Source organism: Coloeus monedula (genome assembly GCF_965178545.1).
Source record: "Coloeus monedula genome assembly, chromosome: 9".
Classification (NCBI taxonomy): domain Eukaryota; kingdom Metazoa; phylum Chordata; class Aves; order Passeriformes; family Corvidae; genus Coloeus; species Coloeus monedula.
This window is the reverse complement of record NC_138789.1, coordinates 26320651-26344448: the sequence shown is the minus strand read 5'-3', so window position 1 is coordinate 26344448 and position 23798 is coordinate 26320651. Positions and strand designations below refer to the sequence as shown.

The 23798-nt window shown below is 40.4% G+C and overlaps 1 protein-coding gene across 2 annotated transcripts in view; it reads right to left on the bottom strand.

Moving 5' to 3' along the window:
* ZFYVE9 (zinc finger FYVE-type containing 9) overlaps window positions 1–19712 on the bottom strand; it is a 55543-nt gene extending 35831 nt beyond the window's left edge. Inside the window, exons 1-2 of one of the 2 annotated variants that reach the window (XM_082287239.1) lie at window positions 19629–19712; window positions 3537–3641 (exon numbers count right to left, since the gene is read on the bottom strand). The gene's annotated coding sequence lies outside the window, so the exon portion shown is untranslated. Of the gene's footprint in view, window positions 1–3536; window positions 3642–18740; window positions 18880–19628 lie in introns of those variants that run through there. The other variant, XM_082287238.1, reaches the window with a different exon arrangement.
* Between the last annotated feature and the right edge of the window lie 4086 nt (window positions 19713–23798).

Genomic DNA, 23798 nt, shown 5'->3' with positions numbered 1-23798 from the left:
AGGGATACCACACATCACAGGAAGTTTCCAATTGAAAACATTATTTTACTATTATCCCCATAGTATCCGGATTTGAGGAAAGCATCAACCACCTTTATTTCCATTACTACAACATTTTGTCTTTACCAAGTTACAAATTATAAATATTTACCGTACAGCAGTTTTGTATTTATTATGGGCAACAGCTGCAATTAGGTTATTGACAGGAAAAGACTGTGCCTTAAAATATCACAAAATGCAGAGTTCAAGCTTTCAAGGTCGACTTAAAACTTGAAACATGGTTGTTTTAAAAGGTGAACATGATACAACATAAATACATTACTATTTAACATAATCAGACTAAGGCATGTGTTAAAGATATATACAAAAGCTAGTTTTGAAGAAAATTAATCTAACAGTAACTTAGAATTGCAATAAGCATCAACAGAAAAAAGACCATTTGCAATATAATTCAGAGATAAACTCGACTTGTCATCTGACACACTCCCAGAATTGGCCTCTGTTCTGGGATTTTAGATTAACTCCTTCTGCAAGGAAAATAGATGATCTGCCATATCATTAACTGTGCACAGATGCACAGATCATAACACAAGCAATGCAAAAGCTGCCCACCTTGATCACAGGCTGCATTTTAGAAGTTTCAAAAAGTAAGACTGTTTTGTACAAAATACAATATAATTTCACATCCATTTAAAATGTATTTAATTTACATTATAATGATAACACTGCTCCTAGCAAACAATTGATGAAGGTCAATGATGCAAAGAATATTTGTCAGTGAAGCACTCCAAGACTGAAAAATGTCATAAAAAATTTTTGTGCTCATGAGTTCCAACTGAAGAGAATAAAGACCTTTTATATCACTATTGTTATTTTACTTACTGATGTACCAGGATATATGGAGAACCTTTTATTTTTAAACTCACAGTCACTAAGCTGACAGCCACTCTAAATGAGATCTCATTGTCTGTGCAGTAGGTATTTCTCAAAAAAGGTCAGCTGCAAATCTTCAGATCTAAGATCTAAAATTATTATTATTATATAAAAGAACACAGCAACCCCCCAAGCTTTTCTGCAAATTTCTGCCAAGGGCAAAATACACTGCCAAATCCACAGAAGTCCTTAATGCCCTCTCCTCTGTCGGGCAGTAAAGGAGGACAAGTACTCATGTTCCTAACAGATATCGGCAAGGTTTCCTGATTGTCAGCAACTCACATATCTGCCAGTTGAAGATCTAATGCTTCAACTCTCCATAGCCAGCAACTCAAGATCAAAACAGAAAATAAACTTGCTCTAACACAGCATGCTGTAATAATTGAGTAGCTGTTTTCCCTGTGGTTTAGAATTTAATTTTATTTTGAATATTTTTATTAAATACCCAAGCTAATAAAAAGCATATTCCTTTACAGGTCTTTTGAAACTTTTGACTGCAACTAGCATGTACCACTATAAAAGCTTGGAAGACTTTTAGAATTATTCTAATCCCAAAGTTCCTCGTAGTACAAAGGTTGGCATGATGTTTTTAAAGGATCCTTAATAGTTGTGAAACTCTGTAGTATTGCTCAAACATCCTGACATGGCATCGAGAGAAGCTGATGAACAAACACACAACTTAGATTCTGGAAAAAGGAGAATAAAAACATGAGCAAATCACAAAGAAGTTTCAGTGGTAATTTTAGCTGTATGCCACCAAAAAGGAGATACTTCCTAAATTAGTATATATTGGAATGAACAGTATGAAGGAGAGGATTTTGTGCCACTGCAAGGAAAAGGAGACATAAACCTCCAATGAGTAAAATACAGATGTTTTTTTCCAAAAAGACAGTCCTCCATGTACAGATTTGCCAGAAAAGACTAATTATGGAAAAAATAGTACAATTTTGTATTTTATTTAACTCTGTATACAAAAAAGAGTAATACAATGGTTACTACCCACTGGTATAGTAAGTGCAGAACCCAAGATCACTTGTTACCCATTGCAGAGTCATCTTCTGTCTTTCAGGGCAAAGAGCTAATTAAAACATGCAGCCTGTCAAATCAGATTATTTTCAAGCTCCTGTTGGATCACAGATCATGCATAATTCAGGAACTGTGTTTTACTTATCAATTTCTTCATAACAACAGCATGGGCTTATCACCATTTTCATTTCTGAAACTTAGGAACTTACATTCCATGAAGCTTACATGCTCTAATCTCCCTTGATGTCTAAATTTAAAGGTCCATGTACCAAAAATGTGTGTGTCATATCTACTCAGAATTACTGCCCTTGTCATCGCAGCATTCAGACATAACACAAACTTCAGTTGCATAGTGGGGGAGGGAAGGAGACAGAAGTGAAGGACAGAAAACCCTCCCTTAAAATTAGGTGTTATTCTGAACAGGCTTAGCCTTGGAGACTGCCTCTCAAGAGAGCTCAGATATCCCACATGCCTGCTTGCTCTTGGGAAATGAACTGTACAAGAGACTGGCCTTGTGTCATACCTGCAAAGCAGCCAGACTTGTATTTGTGTTGGGCTCTATGATAAGGGATTACGTAACCCATGATCTTCTGAACTGCACATCCTAAATTATCCTTGAGATGTTCTCACCACGGGAACTGACAGCCTTTAGTCTTTCAAATTGTCTTTAGTCTTTCAAATTGTCTTTAACAGTGGATGATCAGCTCACAATCACATTAAAATAATGTAATAAAAAATGCACTGAAAGGAAATAATACTGGCATACAACTATTGGCCTCACAGCAAAGGCCTAAAAACCAGAGAGTATGTAAAGGACCAGAATAGAATCCCAGGATTTCCTGTCATGCTGTCCTGTGGAGACAACTCTTTCAATATCAAACTGTGAACCTACATGTTTCATTAATCTCTTACTAAACAAAATGCTCAAATAGTTTATTATAGTCCTCATAAAAAATATCCATGAAAAGCTCCTAAGATGGAAGTCACAAAGGGCATGATCAAACTGAAACCAAACATTGCTCATTCATCCTGATAAAAATCACACATCCAGAAAATGTCACTTTCCTGTAGCATGACAGCACAGAAGTACAGATCGACTGGACAGACTGATTTATGAGATCCAGTGCTCCTGAACACCTCCTTCAACCCCAACAAACAATGGTCAAGTGCACAACTTGTTCCAGCTCCCTTCGGCGATCTGTGTGTCACCTGTCCCTGCGAGTCTCTGCTGTAATGAAGAGTTTGTTCAGAGTTGAGCAATAGCTTTATTTAGAACTGATGAGGTCTGTCTACAGCACAGACTGAGAAAGAAAGACTTTGCCCACCTTCCCCCTCTCCCAAACAAAGTAAGACACAGTCTTTGCTCTAAAACAGGGCAATTACTCTCAGTAAAAAACAAAACAACAAATTGCTAAAAATACTCCATCATGGTCAAATACTCCATCATGTTCTATGTAAGAGATACATCCATATACAAAGGTGTACATAAATAAATATCTATCCATAAGAATACATAAAAAACATCTCAGGTGCAGAACCCTGAATCACTATATTCTAAAGCAGAAGTTGCCTCTTACCTTTTTCTCTTATATATATGTTAAGAAATGAATGACCCTGTGCCTTCTCATGATGACTGCAGTACAACCAGCCAGTTCTGCTGAATCAGGGTGTTCTACTTGATCCTGGAAAGAAAATACAAATATGTATTTTATGATTGGTAATTCCACCACAAACCTTGTTTTTCTCAACACATGGCTGCAGCTAGCACAGGCATATTTGGCAAATGCTGCAAGCTTCAAATGATTTGGATTACCTCTGCAGCTTTAAATTCAGGGATGTGTGCACTATGCCACTATTGCTCTCCTATAGTCTGGAGAAAAATGTTGCTAATAAAAAACTCATTGATACCTACCTGTTATTATTCTTCAATTAACTGTAAACCCTCAGTGTAATGCAGCAACTCCAACTGCCCTTGTATTTCTGATGACCTTGACTGTAACAATTTATAAAACTAGCCTCTGAAATCAATTGTATTATACTACAATAGGCCTTCCAAAAATAAAGAGCTAGTAGCTTTGATACTCAACAAAAATTCACAGCCCTCTGAATTCTGTAAACAGTATTCAACAGCTTCCCACTGATTTTGTTACAGCTAAACAAGTGGTTTTGTCTTCAAATTATTCCCCCTACAATCTTAGGCTCCCTTCATTTCCTAAAGGCTGCTTCTCACAAAACCCACAATAGCACCAACCTTCAATAGCAGGGAAGACCCAAGAGGAAAAAAAAAAGTCACCTGAAGAAACTTTTGTTCTTCAATCCACAGCATTTCTATAGGTCAGGTGCTCATTTTCCCAGGTTGCATCCTAACAGCCAACATAGCTCAAAAATCCAACACAGCCATGGGCAGAGAAAACACAAACTAGCTTATGACAAACAGTGCAACAAGAAAAGGAAAGAGGTAAGTTGAATTCATGTTTTAAGGTTTGCTAGCACTGACATTTTGACCTGTTAGGTAGTTAAAACGTTTATTAGTGCTCTGATGAAGCTGCAACGTATGTTAGAAAAAAAACCTTAAAACTCCAGCAAAATGAACAGTGCTAAAAAAAAAATCAGTTCTCCATGCATGAAAGCAATATTCAGTGTTACACTAAATTTTTCCCAGGGTTGTTTATTATTCTTTTCAGAAATTAGCTACAGTAATAATTGCAGGAAACTAATGAACTGAACAGTATCACTCTGAGTAGTAGTGTTTCCAAACTCAGAATCCCACAGCTTTGGATGCCAGCAGAACTCTTCCTGTATACAAGTTCTGATGTTATGTGTATTTCTACCTCTATAAACTAAAATGAATCTTGGTTATCTAGGAAATAGTAGATGTTATCTTATTACAACATTCTTCAGATAGGCTTCACATGCATGCAAAAACGGAAGTGAGGGAAATTTAATTCCACTGAAAAGCATCATAATAAGGTTTTTCAAAGGGACGTGAAGTACATGTGGCAGTGGGGAAGGTTTTCTGAACCACCATCATGTCCCCTCCTGGCCTGTAGTGCAGGAAAATGGTTCTGTTTTCATGACCCCTTTGAAAAGACAGATCAATTAATGACATTTCTGTCTGTGATTTATGGCAAGGCCTGTCAGCTGCATCACGAACATCACATGAACCAGTCATACATTAACCACAAAGTTCAACCTTCCCTGATCAGAAACGGATCAGCCCTAGCAACCCACAGCTGAAACGTGCTGTGCTGACACCCATGCTCTAAGCCAGCAAACCTTCTAGGCAAGCAATATTCAGGGCAACAGCACAGCTTTATTATTCATTGTTTTTATTCTGCTCCTCTTTCCTTGTTCTGTCCTTCCCAGGTAATGACTTTTTTGTGCGTAACCATTCAACGGAGAAGAACACAGATCCAATCAATCGCTGCCAGTCTCCAAAGTAAGCTTTGAAGAGATATTACCTGGAGGTCCTGGAGCTTTTTGTTTACAGTTCAACGTTTACTTTCAGCAGCCATTTCCCCTTACAAAGATCAATGCAAAAATCAAAGCATGCTTACAGATATGAACGTAGTACACTTAAACAAAAAGCAAGTTTAAAAAAAGTATATTATAACACTTGGATTTCATGAAAAAAATGAACAAGTTGGCAGCAGAGCCAAATTCTTTTTTCAGTAAGAATTTAATGTAAGAAAAGTATATTGAAATTAAAATTGAGGACAAAAGGAATAACTACAAATGAGAGCCATGAATACTCACAACAACATATAACCTAGTGATTATTAGGTTTTCTCTGAGTCACACACACTGCTAAAAAAGGGTTCCATCACACTTGTAAAAGATGCATACATTTCCACCTAAAAATTATGGGCCCACTGAGACCTAAGATCACTGCAAATGAAGTATGCCCAGTGTCCCTGCTGTCCCAGTTTGCTACTTGGAGCATTTCAGTTCCTTATCTCTTCTGCTGATGGTTGGCCGAACTCCTCTGTCTCCTGCCCTACAGTGGTGTCACTCAGGTGCTGCTTTGGTTGTACCCTACATGTCTGATTTCCCTCAGGAGCTCCAAGAAGGCGACTACCAATTATGGCAAAACCAAAACAGAAATTGAGGAGAAATTTGACAAGCAGAGACGTGATCAGAATAAAGAAAGGATGAAGAATAGAAGAAAAGAACTCTAAAAATACAAAATTAGAAATATCTTCCACAAAAAAGAATGTAAAAAATGTTTACAACATTAAATGAAAGTAATCTGAACTAGCAGAAACTGGAATAGCTTATAATAAATGGAAAGAGACTGAAAAAGAAGCAATTTTGATACTATGGTAAAAAATGCGAAAAATGCTCAAAGCATGAGAAGATGCTAAAAAATGCTTCCATCTACTGGCAAAGATCCAACTCTTAACTACACTACAGATCCTCTATAATGTGCTACCAGTGAGAAGATGTCTTTGAGTAGGCAGGGAGACATTTGCAGCCATTTTAAGGCACTTTATTATTGCTAGATTAGTTGAACTAGGCATTATCCTAAATGCAAATCCAGATTTCAATGCTGGTATCTTAACTTCCTACCTTGTCTACACTCTGGAAGTATCAGATGGGAGATTCAGAGACTACAGACAGGGGATATGTTCAGGCCCCAACTCTGCAAGAAAATATGAACTACAACAAGAAATGCCGTAGCAGGGGGTTACATTAACAGGAAATCAGTGTACTTAAACAAGGGGGGAGATAGGTAGAAAGTTTCAGGACACACATCAGTAATGTAAAGTTAATTATTTTATCTGATCAATCAATCTGGAAGCTAAGCCTTCAAAAACAGAAAAGGGGGTTCTTCACTCAAGTAATGTAATGCTTGGAATAATGGTGATTTACCACATGCCTAACAATTTTGTCCCAAAACACGGAGTTCTTTCTACCTAGCACGTGCCAAATGAAGGGAAGGGTGGGCATTACAAAGTGTGTGTGACACAGCAGTAGCAATATCTGTCACGCACCTGAAAATGCCTGTAATGGCAAGGACTTCAGATTAGACCTCAAATTAAACATTCCAAAATTAAGTGTTCTATTAATAAATTAAACTAGTAGTCATTCAATGCAACCAGAAAAAGAAAAATCATAATTGTTTTCAAAATGCTAAGTTATTAAAGAAGACTCAGCAAAAGACAACAGATTCTTTTTAGAATACACTATCTATATCACAGTTCAGATTTAAAAATCCCATTAAAACTCACCATAAATCCATTTAATAAGAAATACTAAATACAGCAGCAAAAATGAAATGCAACAAATATAAACAAGATACAGTCACTGCTAATCCTTTCCCTGCACCAGAAGCTCAAGATGACCAAGCATCCTTCAGCTTTACTTTCCATAGTTTGCTGATGTTCCTACTACTCAATGTAAATGCACCCAAGAGCAGGCTGGGGCCTGGCAGGCTCTTTCTGTGTAATACAACACTTTGTACCAGCTCACTGCCCATGAACGCTGACAAAAGATAAACTATTGCAATGTTGCATTGGATTGTCTTTTTTTCCAATCAACTGAACAAACAGAGGTGGATAATGCTTAAAGCAGAACAGTCTCTCTAATTATTTCACCAATATTTGCATCTTTTCCCTTGACTCTCCCCCATGCCATTTTAAAGCCATTATTTCCAATTTGTCTCCAGCCAAGTTTCCATAAGGAGACATTCACACATGCCTGAGCAGTAGTAAGGCAGTCAAAAGAGCAGTAACTTCAAAGCAGCATTATAGGAAGTATCACAGTCAAAAGTAAGAGGGAGACAAGACAAACTACAGCAGCATTATCAACCTTTGTGCTCCAGGGAATAAAAGCAGCCCAACTGAAAAGGACACCTGCTTTATAACCATTTACAGTAGAAAATAAAATTCCATTTCCTACCCTTTTTTACTATTTCAAGGAGAAAGCAATTTATTTGTTTTCCTGACACAAACCCCAGCCTTGCTGAGCAGCCTCAGCCTGCTGCAGAGGCCGGGCCTCAGCACCTGGAGACAGGAACCAGTTCCTGCTTATGTAACTGCTCCTGAGTGCCTGGAAAAGGATCCATCCCTGCTCTGGGGAAGAACAAATAGATAGGTTTACACCGCAGTGCTGCCTTCCACGCAAGTTTTTCCAGAGGAATACAGTTGGGAAAAAAAAAAGAGAAAATCCTTTCCTGAGCTTATTCATATGCTCATAGAGGTCACTTCAAAATGTGGTGGTTTATGTATCTAATGTTTTATAACACTTAGTTTCATGCAACTTCCAAGTTTAAAATACTGTAAACCACAAAAAGCTAATGCACAGTGCATTAAACATAAATTGAATATAAAATCATGTTTCTTAATTTGTGCAAGGGTTCCAAGTAATGTCATCAATGTAACAACATAGTTATTTTTTTAATTAATCCATTTAACATACTGATCTGAAGCTGTTATTTCTCTTTATTCAAATACAAAATAAAGTAAACATATAGAATAAGTAGGTTTATGGGATGATTTTAATGTTTTGGTATTTGACAAGGTTTTGACAATGATGTTTAATACATTTGAAGAATAAAATTACTTAAAGCTGAGCACTCTATCCCAGAGTGGATTAATCCTGTACCCTAACACTTTATGAATTTTTCTTCTTTCTAATGTAGGGTAGAAACAAGAATGAAACCCAAATAGACTCAACATTGTTTCAGATCTTTCTTAGATTTGGGCAGTAAAGGAAGAACTGACTAAGGTCCCCTAGAATCTCTAATTAAAAGCCTCCAACTGCTAAGGAACTGTCCTTTTTAAAAAGCCCACGAGGGGCTGACACTGGCGAGTGCCAGTGAGCAAAATCTGATAATAAAAGCCAGAAATGCCACACAACCAAAATGAGACAGATCAAAAGGACAATGGGCAAGAAGGGAAACTGCTTTGCTACCATTTACCAGCCCATCAATTCCAAGTTGTACCCACTGGGGAGAGAAGCTGCTGGAAGCAACACAATTTATGCACTCAGCTGCTCTTTGGAGAAAGGACCATCTGAACAGGCAAAAACCACTGGAGAGAAGTCAAGCAGATACTAACACCACCTTTATCAACAGGCTCTGTTTCCAACACTTCTGTGGTCATCTCTGCTCATCTGATAACTGTGTAAGACAACAGTGTTCTAAATTCTTACATACATTTTAAAGAAATATCATCATTATAGACACCAAACAGTCACTTCTTCTCAAATCCTATGTTATGTAAAGCTGGATTACCATGCATCCCTGAAATAAATATGGATTTTTATCTCATACTCTCTTCTGCCTGAAATGATCTCTAAGTAGGTAACTTAATTCCCGTTTTGTATAGACCTTTATATTCATATCACACCAAACACATTATAAAACACTGTTGTCAAGTGTAGCAAAGTTCCCGCCCACGTTTGTGATCATGATCTAACATCACTGCTGATGCTCACAGTGCATTATGTCTTAAGTCATCTGTAACTAGTAACTCACTCGATACAACTCAATAATCCATGGCAACAGTGTGTACTGAAACTGCTATTTCTGAGCATGCATCTCATCTATGCTGAGGTCCATTAACATGCTTGTAACAGTGCTGAAGGGACTGAGCACTAATCAACAGGTTGAATGCAGTAACTTGCATTTACGTTCACTGCAAAGCTTTTTTTCTTTTCACTAATATATTGTGCCACTGATGCAATCAGGACATTTACCTGAAATTTATGTTGGACTCCAGGAAGTTTTAGTTATAATACTAAATGCCCATAATTCTGGATCTCTGTTAGCAGTCACAGGAAATAAAGACTTAACAGATAAAACCCAAAAATATTTGAAAGCCTTCATTATTACTGAGTTATGAGTATTAATACAGTTATCAGAAATCCTACAGAGCTTGAGGAACGCCAGATTCTTCTGATAGAACTCAGATGCAACATTTCTCAGATAGATCAAAAGTGAGAAACCTCTGCCACTTCTGTCCACTGATAGGGTGATTGATTCTGCTCAGCCACAAATCCCTACCTCTTTACCCCTCCTTCTTAGCCTGTACCATACTCCTGTGTGTTCTTCATCTGGAGGTCTCCTTTTCCCCTCTCACATTCCTTCCCCATTCACTTCTTCCTGCATCCATTTGTTTTCTCCCTGCCCAAGCTTTCTTCTTTCTCGGACAAAAAAAATGAGAAACCCCATGTTACCCCATGTTCCAACATTACTGTTCATTACTGATATAAACATACTTGTGAACCTTATTAACCACACAAGATTAAGAACAGTGGGAGCAAACCCAACAGCAATGGTGGTACATCCACATTGCAAACAGAAATGGAAGTCTTTTGACAAAACGGCCATCAAAAAAGCAAAAACCCACAAGGCTAAAATAACAGCCATTTCCTAAGACACTGTCCTAACTACCAACCTGCCTCCTACCCAACCTCATCATTCTTTACCATCATTAAGCTCCTTCACAAATTCAATTAAACCCCCAGCCTTGTAGCCTGAAATGCATTTTCTGACACATATACACAGTGGGTATTCAGCATCCAGGACCACTTCCCTCAAGCACTTCCCTTGAAGTCTCTAGTCAAGACAAGTTTTGTTAACTACATAGAAGGCACTACCGTATGTTTCCTCAAATTAGAAGGTACAATTACATTTAAAAGCCATCTGTACAGAAATGAAGCTTAAAAAAAAAAAAATATATATATATATAGCCACGAAGGGTATTGTAGGAAATGAATAAGGGAACAAAACCACTACATACAAAATTATCTATTGCCCGTGAGTTTCAAGAAACAATATATAACTGGCATCATAAGAAAAGCCACATTTATTCTACAGGAGTATACAAAAAGAAAATCTATGAGTGAATTCCAGAGATGGGTTAAAATGCATTTTACAGGTGACTTGTTAAGTGAAACCAAGGTAAATACAATATAGAAGCTATTAAGCCAGTACACCAATACAATTACTTGAAAGCAGAAAAGCACACAGGTGGACTGATGGTTAAGTAACAACCTTTTAAAGTTACATTTATAAAAGAGTCAAGAAAGAACTGTGAAACACATGAAATACGCTGGGGTTTTTGCAGCCTTCATAATTTATACAAAAACACAGTACAAAATTACTACAATCAATGCAATTTGCTGTTTCAGCTAAGAGGCTGTTTCAATATATATGCTATTTAAAGTAATCTGTTAATAATAGAACCTAAGAAGTGGGCTTTGCATGTACTTTCAAGTTCACCAAATAAGAGATCATTAAAATACTCACTTTGAATTAACCAATGCAGCATTTACAATGTACCTTTGTAACACCGTGACAGCCAACATGCTCTGCTGGACTATCAGTGTGGCTGGCAAACAGAAAGAGCAGCTGTATACTGAAGTATAAACCCCAAAAAGTAAATCAGACACCTGTGCCTTTCTCTACAAAACACAAGTCTCAGAAGCAAGCTATTTCCAAGACATAGCATGCATTTCTACAGTATCACAGGCAAATGGGCAATTCCAAAAAGACTGTGAGATAAATGAAAAAAAAAAAATCACAAAGAGGGAACTTTCCTCTTACATTATCTCAGTTCACGTTAAATGATCATTTATCTGCATTACAGTGCAGATAGGGAATAAGAAATTACATTGGCATGATTGGTTTGCTGTGTATTTTTTAACCATATAACTTTTGTGTCTCCTCCAGCCTACAAAGAAGGCTCAGTATTCACAGCCTCAGTAATATGAACAAGAGGACTTTTACATACTGCTTAAGTGTTCAGATGCTGCCACTTTTCAAGTGTTGTATCTTTAATCTAATCTCCTACAGAAATTAAGATTATGGGATCATAATGTTCATTTACTATTCTTCATGTTCATATTTAAAAAAAAAAATATATATATGTCTGTCATGAAAATGAGTATCTACACAGTAAAAACAAGTCCAAGTGACTGCCCTCCAAAGAAAAAGCAAGCTGCTCTATCTATGTTGGCAGCAACCTGCTGGGCAATCGATACCCATACAGCTCTGGAAAAAAAAAAAACAAACAGAATTATGGTGTTATGTGAGAAAGATGGGATTAATGCAGAGAGGGAAGAGAAGGAAAGGAAGAGCTACTATGGGGCAAAAAGCATTTACATCTACAGAAAAGCAAGATTCTTTCATTCCATAGATGGTAGAACAAAATGCTTACTAATATAGTATCTCCAAGGACTTGGATACATATAACATCAGATAAGATTTACACTATAAACTCATTCAACACATCTTCCAACTCAAAACAAAACATACTTCTCTCCATCTCCAGATCATGTAAAAATTTCCCTGTTACTTACAAAATCTTTCACAAAATCTAAAGAATTATGGGTGGAAAATAAGTCGTAGCCATCAGAAACAAATCTGGAACAGATTCGTGTGTTTCAGCTCCTTTATTACTGGTTCCAGAACACTGCACTGACTCAATCCAAGAACCACTGCACTCTTTGGAGCACCAGGTTAATCAAGTCCAGTTCTCTGTCCTCAGCATTCCATGGCGTTGGGCAGCATGCTCCTTGGATCTGTGATGCACTAAAAAGACAGGTCAGCACTACCCCTACTCAGCAGCTGATGGGAGCGACACACAAGATAAACTTTTCTTTCATATCACCTTTATTTAAGAAGTCACCAGCACAGTTATCCACCACTCTTCTGCAATAAACCACAGCAGCCCACTTGCCTTTGCTTCTCTACAACACCTGCAGAAAAACCAAATGTGCACCTCTTCACTCACTGCACTTCCCAATCTGGCAGAGAAACAAGATTCATTTCATTTTGTTTAAATTGATATGCAAAGCTCAGAGCTGCAAAACTTGAAGTGGGAATACAAATTTAATTCTCCAGACACCTTCAGCAGATGACTGGGGCAGGGTTTACCTTCAGCCCCACACTCATCACCAAAGTGCACCTCAGAGACACTGGATGTGTGGCACACCCAAGATCAGAATGAGGTCTGAGCATCACACAGACCAGAGGAATCTACATCACCGGAAACTGGGGCCCATATTTTACTATTAATGACACCAGTCTTCAGCCTTCCTCTTAAAATCCAACAATTCAAAAAAACAAGAGAGGGAGAAAGAAAACGCCATAGTTGTTGAAGAAGAAAAGGAAACAGATGAGAGAACAGTTTCATTGACTGGGTTAAAAGAAATGTAAGAAAGTACAATAAATAATAACTGAGAAACAAAAAACTCACAAATCTGAAAATATCTACAGTTTTTGTCATGTTGTATCTTACAAACTTCCAATTATCTGACTGGCCAACTGATCAAGCAATAAATTTTATGCATACTCATACAATTTGCCAATACTTCTTGAATTTATAGTAGCTACATATACTATAAAATCATAGTTTTAAATGGCTTGGCCCTTATTTTAGTGTTCCTAAATCAATCTTCTAGTTCACACTTGGAGTGCGAACAGGTAAGACAACATGTACACTGAGTTCAAAGCAGAGTTTTGACACAACAAAACTGAGCCTGGAAACAGAAAAGCTCCTCTAATAGTCAGTGTCATTCACAGATAAAGAAGGTATTATGCAATTTAGAAAGCTCTTTGATCTTCTTCTTACACTGAACATTTACCAGCTCCTCTTAAGTGCATCACACTACTTTTTTGGGAAAAAAGTGTGTATGTTCTTCCATCAATAATCTGCTAATGTATTTCACCCATATTACTTCCCCAAATAAAATTTTTAACTTGGAATGAAATAGAAATGTTGTACCCAAAGCACATGTATAAAGTTTGAGTTTTATTATTGATAAAAAGAACAGTATCTCATAGAAGTAAATAAAAACTTTCCAACTACAGTATTTTTTGAAACTGCAAGAATCCAGAAGGCTGTTAAGTACTACTAGAGCAGCTACAGCTCTTTTGTAATTGATAGAGCACACATGAATCTCTGACCCAAGTATGGCCTAATTTCAATTTATCACCTGATAGGAAATGACCTCTGGATTCTTTTTATGCTGGGAAGAGGGAACGACAAGTTCCTCCCAGCTACCATTTTATTAACAACAACAAAAAAAACCTCTTCTGCAAAATTGCAGCACAAGTAGTCAATAAGCAAAATTCACACTGAAACACTACCAGTCAGCATGGTAATAATTTGGTATATAGCACTTCTTTTCTCGCACTTAACTGGACAAGGGATCTTCTCAGCACAAGCAAAAAGAAGCTCAAAACACTTGAAGTATCTTTGATCATGCCTAATTTCTCTGTCACTAATGAAGAATAGCTGGGAAACAGCTCTGAAATAGTTACCAAACTGAATTCTACAACACTTTTGCACATAGAAAATGGCAGAGGAAAAAACACTTCCAGCTTTGTCTACGTTAGGCTTCAGTGCTTTTTTGTAACTACTGCAAACATCAGTTCAGCTCAAGTCAGGCTGAAAAACAGGAACACACCAGCAAAGGTACATTTACTGCATTACTCTACATCTGAAGCCATCCCCTACACCAGGGTTCAGCAGTGCTGTCTAAAGCAGCAGCTGATGCCTCAAACCTCCATTGGAAAGCTTTCCACCTTTGTTACTATGTTGGAACCAAACTGCAACAGAAATCCAACGTTTTAAAAAGTTGTTAACTGGCAACACCATTTCCAAATGTAAAGCCCTACTGAACTCCCCCGTGCAATCAAGCTCTTAAAATGAAGTTCATCAAGCTTCCTGTGGATATTAAAAGGAAGGGGAAGAAGTATAGGAAACAAGCAGCATGCAATAAAATTCTTGAAAGACAAACCTAGAAAATCCTAGCAGAGCTTACTGGAATGCTTCTGGACCTTCAGGGTATTCCCTTAGACACCTGATACTACAGTGACCCCACTGACTCATAGATAGGTTTGTAACTTCAGCTGCCATCAAAATATCAGAGATGTAATATCAACAATATTAAGACATATAGCAAGACAAAGATAGTTGTATTTCTATATACAACACAAAACACAATACAAACAAAATGTAGAGGGATATAGCTATTAGCATTATCTGCAAATAATTCCATATGAAAGCTGATCATTTCTACTCAAGAAACATAGAGACAAAAAAACAATGCAAGTGGAATCCAGCACTGAAGTCCATGTTTTTCTTTGCTCAAGGTACACTGGGGACAAAACACACAAAAATTTCGATGTATCAACACCAAAACTTCAAAACATAACATATGGTCACACTGCCACGTATTGACATCTCCAAATTATCAAATTTCACATGAAAACAAAACAATGTTAAAGTTTTCTAAAGCTCTGGTTTCCCTGGCCTTCATAACTAACACAACTCTTGCCTGAGTTTATCCTCAGACTGAAGATACCACACAAGCTATTCAGAGAGCTCCACACTTCCTAAAACACAGAGGATCTACAGGTTGTGACTCCACACCTGTTTTTCACATAGTTTATCACCTTCCTTTTTTTTTACCATTTTTCTTACTGTAACAGAACTATGCCTGTGCAAATCTCAGCTGACTGGACTTGCTTCTTTACGTCCCCTCTCCCTTGAGCAGATCTGGATGAAAGAATAGGGAGGGAACAATTTACCCTCTGTTGACACCCTGAAGTTCCTGGCCATGCACTGCTTGCCTTCAACCTATGTTTTTAATTTAATTAGATTTCCCTAGCAACTTCAAAATAGTTTAAGTGACACTTTATGGATTTCCTCTGCCATTCATGTTAAGCTTATTTGATGCTGATGTACTACTTGGAGGGCTGTTATTTCTGAAAAATAAGTACCAATATTAGCCACCTCTGCTTATCTTTTGCAGCAATACAAGAGTAATGTAATTACTGATGGAATAATCCAGTAATAAACCAGACTGGAATTATTCAGAGAAAGAATACATTTAAGCTCACCTTAAAAGTATTTTTGCTATTCTACCTGTCTGTTATGGCAATTTGAATAGCAGTTTAAGTGCCAAACAAATAGTAAGTAGGAAAGTATTTTACTTGTATGTAAAAATAAAATTATTTCTAGAGATAAGACAAATAATAATTCTTTACATATAAATTATATTTGTGTGCATTATGATAAAGGTCATTTACTTTTATCACATTGATTTTTCAGTGTGCTATTTTTTTGATGACTACATGGCATGTTTTGCTCTAGTCATTAGTCAAAAAAATTGTATCAATATGTATCCTGAATCTATTTTTCCTGAATTCCAATTCAAGCAGAAACTACTACGTCAATGAAGCATCCTTGATATATATTTTATAACTTCCCACCCATTTTCATTAACTGATAGAATTTTCCCAGTATTGCAAGATATAGCCAACGCTTCAAGCCAACACAAAAGTAAAAGCTGTCTCTATCACCTAAAACTCAACACTTTCAGTTACTTTCAGCCATTTACTTTTGACTTTCTATTTCTTATCAATACAAAAAGCTTTGTCCATTTGTAGTATCACTGTGCCTTTCTCAGTGCTTTACAGAAACAATAGGAGGGATAACCAAGCATACTAGCTCACATTTCTGTCCTTTTTAAAGTCCAAGTCTCGTAAGGAATCACAAATAGAATTATAAACAGGCCACCTTTCAATTTCTTTAATCTCAATCACATTACAGAAATAAACATTAGCCTTTATATAACAGTTTCAAAGAAGCCTATGAATATACTGGTGTCTTTACAACAGTGTTCTGGAAAAGACCACAGATTCATCAGCACACAGACTAACTGTGCACTGAAACTATTATCCCTCAACTGATTTTCAGTCAAGAAAACCAGTTTTATTTGAAAGATTCTCAGTGCATCAAAAAGATTTTTCTGATCAACAAAACATGAACACACAACTTCTTCCCAAAACCTCTTTTTGTCCAACTTGTATTCAAAATCAAAACACCACTCTAATCCTTTAGCAAAATAATTTCCAGGTAATTTTCTATAGATAGCCTGTAAACCAAAAAACTAGCAAGCTGTTTTCTGCCAAAGCTGGCACAGCAAGTGGACAGACTACAACAGACATGAAAAGCTTATCATTCTTTGGCCACAAGTTTTAATACTACATCTTTGTTCAGTCTCTACCTTTGTTCCCTGAGACAATCACAGCCAGACTTTATGCCAAGCTAAAAAAACTGTATTTCATCTCAGCCTTAGCCCCAGGCCTCAGATCCTGAAATGAGTGTGTGTTTGAAAGTATTTAATCCCCAGCCTCGTAACTGACTCAAAGCCAACACACAAAAAAAACACCCAATATCAGGAGTCAGCACAGCAGTTTTGGGGTGGGTTTCTTCCTTTCTCACACACTAAAGGAGGCACCATAAAGCAATGCAAATAAATCACGTGTGTCAGACCATGGTAACTTGTTCAGGGTTAATCAGGGCTTCAATTAGAGAACGAGGCTTGTTTGAAATTTTAGACCCTTCTTCAGCTTTCATTTCAGATTTCCCAAACCTCTGAAGAGATTTTAAAATTTGTCTCTCTTGGGTCAAGGAGACTGTTCTTCTAATTTTGCATCACATGCTGCAACTTTATAAAAAGAAGCACACTGATGGTTCAGGCAGTAACAAATTATTTGAATGCCTCAAACACTGAAGGTGTATCTAAAATCTGGAGTCGTTCCATGCAATCAAAAATTACTTGCTAATAAAAGTTAATTACAATGGTTTAAAGCCTTGCCTGGTCAGTTAAATGCTGCCCAAAGAAAATAAAAGCTTTTATTCAAGGAGTGCATATTTTTTATTATTACTATTTTACTTGTTTGTTCACAGCTCCTTCCGGTTTTGGGTTCAGTCTGGACCCAAAAATTGAGGACAGTGTTATTCAGAAATTCTAATCTGAGACAACCACACTTACTAAAATGACTGACAGAATTCAGTTAACTTTTAATATCGGAACTAAATGAAAATATGTGTAAAAATGACACCCTCTGAAAAACCTGTGTTATAAAATAATAAGGACTATCTTGTCTATAAATAAACAAGGTCCTTAACACGAAAACATATAGTCTATCAATTTCCATCTGCTACTTGTTTCTCTCTCTGGTTAAGAAGATAAAAACAATTCTTGAGCCACCCTCTGCCACAGGCACCTTTTTAGCCATAACATTTATGAGCAAGAAAGTAGTCCACCTCTGCAAAAAGTCTGACATGCCAAGAGTGCCAGTTATTCTTAGAGTGAGACATGACCACAATTTCACGTAATTAGAGATGTTATAAAACGCATCCCGCCCGCTCTCCCCATCCCCCTCCGCCACTACCACCATTGCAGGAGTGACTTGTTACACATCGCGATGAGCAAGTAACATTCCCTGCCCGGGGAGAGAGCGGAGATCAGGCCATAAAAAGGGCACGAGATGAAAAGAGGGATCCTCCCCTGCCCGGGCCGGCAGCCGCGGCTGCCCGGGCACAGCCTCGCCCTGCCCCGCGCCGGCACACGGGGCGTCCTGGGGGGAGCAGGAGCTCTTTCCCCATCTCCGGGATCGCCGGCACGGGGAGAAAGGTGCCCCGGGCGAGCGGGTCACCCAGTCCGGATGCCCGGGGACTGCGGGGGAACGGCGGGGAGGGGGCTCGGAGGACCACGGCGGCCGCTGGGGAGGGTTGGGGGGCGACCGCTGCCTTCCCCTCGGAGGCGTGCGGAGGACAAGGGCGGCGGGGCGAGGGGGCGCCCGGAGCCCGCAGGCCCAGGGCGCTGTCGGCGATACGGCGGCTCCACCGAGGCGCCGGAGCCCTCCCCGCCCGCCCGCCCGCGGGGCCTCGCTGCGGGCGGCAGGGGCCTGGGGAGCGGGGTACCCCGGCCTCCCGGGCCCGGGGGCGGCGCGCCGGACGCCGCTCACTCACCTCGGGAGGCAGCAGGCACCGCCGGGTCTGCATGGCGAGGGGGATCCCCCGGGTCCGCCCCGGGAGCGCTGGGGGCCGGCGCGCCCTCGCCGCCGCCAGCCGGGCTCGCTCGCTGCCTCCGCGGCCAAGGCCGCCGCAGCGCCCGGCAGCAGCGCCCCCTGCCCGGCCCCGGCGGCAGCGCACGGCACTGCGGCACCGCCGGGGAGGCGGCGCGGAGCTGCCGCGCCCCCGCCCCGCGCCGCGGGGTCCGCGCCGGCACCCCCACACCGGGCACCGGGATCCGCACCGGCACCCCCGCACCGACAGTCCCGCAGCGGGCGGACAGCGGGAGCAGCCGCCCGCTCTGTCCCCGCGGGAACCGGCAGAGCCCGCGGGCCCCGCAGCCACACACACACAGAGGCGGGGGGCGGCACCGGGCACCCTCGGCCGCCACCGGGCGCTGCCGGTGCCCGCGGCCGAGGGACGCGCCCCCGGACCCCGGCTGCAGCGGGTGTTTAGTGTGGCCACTACACAAAACCTGGTCAGAAGGACTCGCGGCTGGGAGCCGTCCATGTGTTATTTCGCCATTTCATGTTGAGTGTCTCCACAACCGGAGAGGGACACCCCGTCCTGCGGGACGCCCTCGGCCGCTCTGAGAGCTGCGAGGCACGGAGCTATCCGCTGGTAGACACATTCAATCCTCAGCAAAGAGGCTTCCAGAAATTTAAAAAAAAAACCCCAAACCAACAAATAAAAATAACCAAAAAAAAAAAAAAAAAAAAAAAAAAAAACAACAAAAAACCCACCCCACACCAAACAACAACAAACAAGCGCGCTCCTTCCTCACAGGAGCCGCGATGGCGAGCCGACAAGTTACGCCAAACCGTGACGCTGCGCCCTCAGTCTCACCCGTTCTCTCTCCAAGAGGAGGCGGTGGCCCATGCCGGGAGCGGGACTCTTCGCCTGCCTGCGAGCGCTCGGGAACTCCAGGAAATGTCACTTCCCTCGTGTGGCGCGGTCCGGCGGGCGCGGGGTGGGCGGGGGGCGGCCGGTCCCGGGCTGCGAACCGGCACAGCGCGGCCTCACCGCCGCCTGCAGCCTCACCCGAGAGAGAGAGCGCTCAGCGCCTCACCGATCCCTCACCCCTCGCTTCAGGAACCTCTCACTCCTCGTCTCAGGAACCTCTTTCCTCAGGAATCCCTCATCGCTCGCCTCAGGAGCCCCTTACCCTGCTTCCCCCTCAGGAAAGGCTCGCTTGTTGCCGCGGGAATGGGAAGGAGTCGCTGTCCCCTCACCTTTGTGCAGGTCCGTGACCTCCCAGCCGCAGCAGAGTGCCATGTTAGCCCAGGAAGGAGGGAAAGGTGAGTGTGGTGGCTGCTAATGCAGTTGCACGGCCATTCCCTCTTCCCAAGCCTTCACACTTACAGGCTATCACTTTCCAGCAGGTTGGGCTTCTCCATTAACTTGCCACATAATGTCAGTGAATGCAGTGTAATGAGCCCCGGTGATAAAATCTAGGCCTCCTTGCTCCATCCAGGAGCACCAGCCCATCCTGCTTGAAATGAAAGGGAAGCACTTAATGTTTATTCATTGATTCTGGTGGAACTATGTGCTTTTCAAGCAGAAAATACGAGATGCTCCCAATCAACTGAATCGTCAATCCATGGGCAAATAGCTGAGGAGATAAAAAATGCTCTTCCATCATAGCTGGGAGTAGCATGTTAATGGAGATGGAATTTATTTTCTCCCATAAAGCATTCCTGGTTAACCCCAACTTGCTATCTCTTTAGCAATTAGTGGTGTCATGCTTGTGAAGCACAGATGAGGGGTTCAGATTGGTGCAATACACAATAACTGTCCTCAAAATGATTCTCATGAAACACCTCAGACTGATAAACATACAATATGCCTGACAAACAAAAAGGAAATAAATTAATGAGTGAGCAGCGTAACTCTCTATGACCTCTGGCCAAATGCATGCAAATGCATAACTTTGCCATCTACAAGTGTCTCACAAAGGCATATCGCTACCATAATTTTGTTCTACTTTTAGTCCTCTGGATGCAGCCATTCATTGGGATGTTTTCTCACCAAACACAGAGAGGTTTTTCCTGAAGGATATCATAACTGGCTGTTTTGCAGGAAGGCTGTCACATGAAAGCATGCAAAACAGGAGTTAGGAGCAATGGGAAACATCTCTGTGAGTTAAGGTAATGGGATATGGTCTCATTCCCCATCCCTCCTGGGTATCTTGGATGCCACATGACTTGTTCTGAATGAAGATGTATCTAGAGCAGCAAACTCCACAAACCCCAGGGTGCTGCTGCAGGCAGTTGTGGTGCCAGACACCTGAGCTTAGAGCAGAAAGATTGCCCATCCTGTGTTCTCAATGTGCTCCCTCTGCTAGAAGAGGAAACATTTCAATATTGATAGTGAGAAACACTGTATACAAACCAAACCAATGATTTTGATCTCAAGCCACAGCAAGGCTGTAAGACATGGATGATGACTTTTCACTTGGCACAAGAGTCCAAGTTATGAACTCTCCAAAACGTATCTGCAGCTCTCCCATGTCGGTGATCCCCTACAGCGCTGTCATGAGAAATGATGCTTGACATTACCCCACATGACTGCATGGATGTTTGGTATTGAGTTTGCCACCTCTTTTCCCAAGTGTTTTTCCCAGCTCTTTATGAGAAGCTGCCAAAGAAAAGGCAAAAAGGAGAGAAGAGAGAAGAGGATACTTCAATTTGCAAAAGGCAGGGAACGGTAAAGTGGGTGAGAGGGCCACAGTTAGAAAGGTGAGGGAAAGCTCTGAGGTGCCCTGGTTGCAGGGAGCAGCACAGAGTTTACATCAGTACAAAGACGTGTGTAACAATGGGATCTACACTACACTGGGATCTAGGAGTTCCAGGGAATTCTAGGGATTCAAAATGATGCCAGAGTAATCTTTGAACAATAGAGTTAAGGACAAGTAAGAGGATTTTTAAACTATGTTGTGAAACTTGCAGAAGTCTGTGGGAAAAGGAAGTTTCATAAGGGCTTCACTCTGTTCCGAGGTAGAAATTGTGGAATGGTTAACAACAATGTAGGAAAGGCAGAAGAACTCAAAAACTGAGTCCTGGTCTGGTTTTAGGGAAGAGCCATACGATACACAAATATCAGAGGATGATGGTGATGATGAAATACATTCCATTACAACAAGCACTGAGGAGGATGTTAAACAGAAGCTAATGAAGTTGGCTATCAGCAGGTCCAGGTAACTTGCATCCACAACTTTTAAAAGCACTGGCACAGAGTATCTTTAGACTATTAATGTTGATTTTCAATAAATCTTGGAACACTGTTGAAGTTCCAGAGGACTGAATGAAATATTGTACCAATATTTTAAAAGGGTAAACAAGGTGACCAAGGTAATTACAACCTGCCAGACTGACAAGAGTTCTGGGTAATAAAATGGGACATTATCTCCATTACTTGATTAGAAAAGAATTAAAGGGTGGAAACACAATAAGTGCAAATTAATGTGGAAAATAAGTCTTGTGAAAATAATTTGATTTTTTTAATGGCATTACAAGTTTGGTTGATGAAGGTAAGTAGGTCTGCAAAATATTTGTTCTTGTAACTTGCAGCATTTTAATTAAGAAGCCAAAATGACACAGACTCATCACAGCACATATTAAACTGTTGAGGCTCTAACTGACAGTTACAAAGTGGGGAAATAAAAAGTCATCATCAAAGAATGTGTTTCTGCATCCTATGGCAATTAGTTCTACACTTCATTGTATTGATATTAATGGCTCTAAGAAAAACATAAAATCATCACTTAAAGAGTTTGCAAGTGATATAAGCAATTGGAATTCATAAATAACAACTTGTGCTGTAAAGTAGCTGAGACAGCTTGATAACAAGTAATGTGCATTTCTGTACAGCCAAATGTAAAACCATACACCAAGGAATAGAGAGAGTGATTATAGAATGAGAGAATTTATGCTCTTTCGAGGTAATACTCAAAAACCTCAAGAATCATCACATATAATCAGAAGACAATAAGCAGGTGGTGTGGTGCTGTAGCCAAGAGGACAATGCAATCCTGGGTTTATAAACAGGAGAATATAGAAAGATGTCTGTATTATTTTTTCTGGTACTAGTCCCATTACTCCTGAAGTCTGATACCCAAATTCCTTAATTTCTTAATAGAAGCTGAAAAAGAGATGGTTCAGAGAAGATCAGTAAGAATGATTTAAAGTGAAAATGTTCAATCTATTTCAGTGTCAGAAAAAAAGGTGAAGGGGTGACTCAATCACAGGTTTTAACTTCCAAGATTCAGTGAGCATATGCAGATGTATTCATCTTCCTGTGAGGTCTTCTACCAGGGAAGGTAATTAATCACCAAGACAGTTTAGGGCAGGACAAGCTGGATTTCCCAGCACTGAGAATGTCGAAATTAGGAGGTCGTAAAAACTTAGTTTTAGCAGAAGCAGGAGTTCAGTCCTGTAAGTCTGCTCCCCAGGAGATAGAACTCTGCGTCTGTAGCTGTGTGTTCTGGCTGCTTGTCTATGCAGAAGTTGATTTCCTTGGGCACTAAGAAGTAACAACCTGTCATCCCTTTCAGCATCATCTGACACAGCTCATGTGCTGTTCAGCACATGATGGGAGCAGCCGTGGGGATGGCAATGTTTACAATGGTTGAAGGGATGGGTGGACTCGTTCACAGAAGGCAAAGCCTTTGAAGCATATTGCATGCCAAGATAACTTTTCTCACTCAGGATGCCTGAGACATACATTGCTGGAAGCTGGGAGGTTACTCCTGACAAGTGTGACTGTATCATTATCCTGCTACTAAACTCTTCCTCTGGCATCTGCTTCTGGCCACTGTCACAGATGGCACAGTGGTTTTGTGCCAAGCAATCTCTCAGGTCCACACCAAACTGACCCACTCCTGATCTCTGAAAAGTGCAGCAGGAAATTTAGTGTGAGCACAGAATAGATGCTTGATAACATGCATTGCACAGGAGAGGGCAAGAACCAGTGGAGAGAACAAAAATTCTTAATATTAGAAGGTCAAAGGCTGACTTG